Source organism: Pinus tabuliformis, chromosome 8 (assembly GCF_031772625.1).
Source record: "Pinus tabuliformis cultivar Carrire ecotype Pingquan chromosome 8, CPIR1, whole genome shotgun sequence".
Classification (NCBI taxonomy): domain Eukaryota; kingdom Viridiplantae; phylum Streptophyta; class Pinopsida; order Pinales; family Pinaceae; genus Pinus; species Pinus tabuliformis.
Window position 1 is genome coordinate 1,327,814,387 of NC_142294.1, and position 5,675 is coordinate 1,327,820,061.

Below are 5,675 nucleotides of genomic sequence, written 5' to 3' on the forward strand. Positions count from 1 at the left end.
GCACTTAGACTTGCAAACCCTCAATTGCTCTTTTCTTTTTCTTTTTCAAATGACTTTCTATCTAAGACTACCCTTATTACTTCCAAGGGCCCAGATTAAGCAGTTGGGCACCTTTATTCTCTACCTAACTACTAGTCTGCCAAGATTAAACTGTTCGGACAGAATTCTTTCTCTATTCTACAACATCAATTTAAACATGGCATGATCCAGATTGGACTATTGGATCACCCATCAACAAGTAGGACATCATCAAAATTATGTACAAACATGTTCTTTTACACAAATATGGGACCTTTGCATCATCAAAGTAGAACATATTTGGAATTTCCCCTGTCAATCATGAAATATGAAACCTATTGGTATAGGAGGCTAACAACACTTAAGAAAACTCCTCAACACTTAATTTGTCAACCCGGGGGATCCGTAAACTTAGAGACAAAGCACAAGCAATGCTAGAGATGGTATGAATCTTTCTAATATAAATACCTACTTTCTTTAAAGGAAATATTGCATAATCAAACTAGAAAGAGAAAAGGGCAACTTGAACCATCAAAATAATCTAAGACTGGAACAAGGAAGAATGCATTTGCAAGAGGGAATTAAAAATAAAGGGCAATCACTCTAGATAATTATTTCTTAACCACTGAGTGTGTGTTTTTCTTTAGCAGAGACACTTAGCAGTCTCATCAGATGGGCCCTTAAACCTGCTCCTTTAGAGATTTCCTTCTTGCACTAATCTGTCATGTACCATCGCAGTCTGCTTGCACTAGTGCAGGAATAGAGATTTATGTAGAGGGTATAAATTATGTCTTTACTAAAGGCGTTTTACTTCCTGCAAGCGCTTGAAATTTTCCAGGTTCAAAGCACTCAGATCCCATGGCAAGAAACTAGTTCTTGCACCGGATGAGAGCTTCTTGCACTTAGCATTTAATTCTTAAAATGAGTGCTTAGTTATTGCAAGTGCTATTATACTGTTAAATCAAATTGACCACATAAAAATGAATGTTTCTAATATTGTGATACTGCAGGAATAAAGAAACAATCCATATACATTTATCATGTCATAAGCATTTAATGAAATAAAGAAGATTGTGGGAAGTAAACTAGGAAGGCTTGCTGCATCACACCAACGTGCACTGGTGCAGGTTCATTTCTCCTGCTTGGACCAAGCGGGGAAAACCAACCAAACAGAACTGCAGAAAAGAAACGTCACACCAACATGCACTGGTGCAGGTGCATTTCTCCTACTTCAACCAGGCGGGGAAAACCAACCAAACAAAACTGCAGAAAAGGAAATATCACACCAATGTGCACTGGTGCAGGTTTATTTCTCCTACTTGGACCAGGCGGGGAAAACCAATCTGAAATCAAGTGCAGGAAAGGAAATTTATCTACTTCACACAACGGATCCGTTTTCACTCAAACAGGAATGCATGTGCTTGAAATTAAATCACACTTGACAATATGAACACAAATTATAGGAAACAAGAAATGCGGTAAACGTGCTGGGTTGGTTGGGCCCTAGCCAACCAGTGTGTTTCCCCTTTAAATAAAAACACTAATCGCTACTTAAATTAATTCATCAGCTCAAATACAGAAATGTGATTTATAAAACATAAGCCAAATCTCCCTTTTATTAATTCACTCAGGCAAGTACATGCGTTAATACATCATCCAATGCAGATTTGAGCGATAACAAAAGACAACAACCTGTTATAGCCTCTCTGTTTATTTCTCTATTCTATCCAAAAACTCCCTTAGTCCTATTTACATTCTACATTATATAGATCTTTGGCCAAAGGCAAAAATATATCGTTCAATCGATTACATAACAAATTGCATAATTTATATTTTCGGCCTTTAAACTTAGACATTTAGCAAAACTAGCCGTAGCCAATCTCTAGCTTTCGCTATTCACAGAATTGATCTCGAATGTGTTTGGATTGATCTTGCTGTCATGGTTGAAGTTGCCCAAAATGGGGTGATTCGACCTCAGCTGCCTTTGGATCAATCTTGCTGTCGTGGTCGAAGCTGCTCAAAATGAGGCAATGATCAAGGAGGTTCAGATCTGTTGCAAGGATTTGATGTGCTGGCAACGGTGCAAGATCCAATCCTACACTAGGATCAATGGTCACGATAAGTACTCTAACTACCAAATAAACATTGGAGATATCGATAAGTTACAAAGAGTGATTAAAAGTAAGAAATCATGTAATAAATGATTAATTAATGCTAAGTTAAGTTAAAAATATGAAAAATAAAGTTTATACGAAATATGTCATCGTGCTTGTACTGGTGCAAGATGAGGGTGTATAACAGAGGTAAAACAATGGTAAATGGTTATGATTTAGGAAAGGGAAAATGGAAAAAAGAGAGAAAATTAGGGGTCTAAGAGTAAAACAAGCCCATGGGTGGAACTCGTCATTGTCAACAACAATAAAAGAAGTACACAACAAATTACAAATCCAAAAGATAATACAGTTGACAACAACATTTCTAAATATTACAAAGAAAGAAACAAAGCAATATCACAAAATCAAAATGCAAAAATCCCATCACAGATACTTGAAGATTCAAAACAGGTCAAAATCTTTCACAGAGGGCATAAATACCTTCCACAATTGCAATTCCTGATGAAGAAAATTCAATTATCCTGTAACTAGTACAAATACTCTAACTGAAATCATATACTGGTACCTCAACATGCTTACCAGCCTTCAAACCATGAATATTTTCAAGAAAAGTTTCATAATCAGTCAACTGCGGATCATCAAAGTTGCCATAAAAAACACGTCTTGAATCATTGCAGTTATCCATTTAAATTGCAGAAATGTTGGGCATAATACTAGCATCTTTTCTGTGAAAACAACCTTTTCAGCCCCATAAGGACCAACTAATCCTACCACTATAATGCCATTTGAGGAATTGGCATATACAAATTACTACAAAGAAGCCTTTCTTAAATGAAAGAAGTTATGGATTTGGAGCAATTTCATATCTATTCGCGTTTTCTCTCCTCATATTTTTCTCCGCTTCTATCTATCCAAGCGAGACTTGTCAATGATGGCATCCCAAGTGGCTAGGAGGGTTTAATGATAACCTCCCCACTCTGGTTCCAGTCTCATGACATGACTATGTTGTAAATGTCTGATGTATGTACCACTCCATGAATTAAGCCGGAGGCAGGCTTCTTCTAGGGTTTCGCACCCCTTTAAAAACTAGCCAAGCGAGAAATTTCCATTCCAATCATATTTTGAAACTTCTTGAAGCACATTAACTTCTATTATTGAGTCCTCTCAGCACTTCTGTAAACCACAAATGATTTTGATGTCCATCTAACGACTAATTCTAGACTTTGATGCTTCCTTGCTATTTATTCATTAGGACCTATAGATTTTTTCACCTTTGTCCTGAGGATGAACCACATTAGCTAGTTCGAAACATCGACCAAATAATACTAATGTGATTAATCCAAAAGACATGCTTACTAAATTATGGATCACAAAAGCCTAAGATCTAACATCACGTAGGATTATTGAATTTTTATTAGATTAATTTAAAAAGACACTTTTTTTAGAGATAGGTAGAATTTAGAATTAGTTAAATTTTTTATCTTTTATTTTTAGCAATTAAAAAATATTATTATTATTATTATTATTGTGAATCAAAGGTTTTCTATTAAGTTAAAAGATTACATTTCTACATATAGATTCCCAAAATCCTACTGGTCTCACTCTTACTTGATTTATTGGCAAACAGGTGCAAACCTAGACACATAGCAAGTTCCCAAGATAACAAAAATAGCCAAAACTAGAAAGGCAAGTAAAACCAAAAACCTTGTAATACAAAAATACAAACAACAATCATTATATATCAGAAGATTTGATCGGAGTAGGGTGTTCCAGATTTGATCCAAGAGATAGAGAGGGATTGGAGTCACAATGGACGTGTTTCTCCATATGGGCTTGTCTGATCCCAAGCCAATCCAAATTCTCTTGAATATGCCTCTTCCCCTCTCATCAATTTGGCCAATCCATCATGTATCTATCACTAGTTATGTTGAAGATGGTTCATGAAGTTGATTATGTCATTACGGTCTTTATGCTGAGACCCATTGAGTTGATCCAAGGAAAGAGTGGTTTTCCTCAAAACATGTTCATTGTCAACTTGTGAAAGGACCTGATCCATTGTAGTAGAAGGTAGAGAGTGTGTCAGGTTAATGACCACACCCAAGCCATGATATTCTTATGCATGCCCCCCACCTTTCCCCCTATCTCTCGCACCTCTTCTCACTCATCCACATTGGCGCAACATGGGCATATGGATTGTTGATGGACAAGTACTCGCACTCCACTAGACTTCACACCTAAAGAGTAAATCTATTACAGTAAGACTTCATATCCACTAGAACACTAAGGGAAGCCACCCACCAATGTTTTGGACCAAAAACACAAACCCTGCTATACATTATTGAATTCCCCCTAGGGGTCTCCTCATGTGGTTGGAAAAATGCTTGCAAGCTACCACAAAGGTGATAAAATACCATTGGTGATGGTCTTCTACATGGTTCCTCCCATTTTTGACACAAACTCCACCACTACCTAGACTTACACAAGAAAATATATGCAAACATAACTCCCAAGAAAGTGTTGTAAGAGCCTAGCTGAACTAAAGCTCAACTCAGTTAGGCCCAACACCAAACTATCACAAGTCAAGAATACCTCTACCCTTGCCAATACACACAAGACGATTTCATTACTAAGGGTTGGAAAACTTAATAGATGAGATAGATAAGAGGCTACACACAAATTTTCCTGGGTGAACCCCTTGGCCCTCCAATATAATGACAAACCCCTAACAACTCTATACTTTCACGAAGAGTTTAAGATTCCAAGAACCTTCACTTGCAACCAACCTTAAAAAACAATAGCAATGAGACCAAATTTTTCAGATTCAAAGGTAAGAAATGAAAAGTGAGAATCAATACCTCTTACCTTGTTTTAGACATGAATAACCCAAAGTAACTTTTGAGACACAGCCAGTGTGCCTGCAACAAATTCAAAAGAGAGGTGACGAGCTAAATCTTTTGGTAGCTTCACACATCCATGTCCAGTTCTTAGATCCCGTCTAAAATTTTGTTGTGCCAATGTCCCTCCAATTTGCTCTCCGCAAATGTAACTACAATAGGGATTCCCCTCCTTAGTTACTCGCCAGGAACATAGATGACATTCCCCTTAATTATCCACCACCTTTTTATCAAAGGCAGGAAGAAAACACTCCCACAACCATCCCATACCAGGTTTCACAAAACTCCACCTACAAGTGAACCACCTTCCACACAACTGCATACCTGCTTGAAATATCACTAGAGCCAATGTTAAATGAAATGAATGCCACCTTACCATGGTGTGACAACTCACACGAAGGTGCATGTTTCCCACTTTCCATGATATAAAACAATTAAAAGCCTATATTATCCTTGGGGTTGTGAAACCCCACGTCAATCCCCACATCTCGATGCTCTGACAACCCCATAAGGGAAACAACAACAACAACAACAACAATTACTATTATTATTATTATTAGGTTTTCTTCAGTTAAACATTTAATACTTTTTTAGTTAGTATTTAATTTAGATTACATTTATCTATATATCAAAAAAAGATAAAAAAATC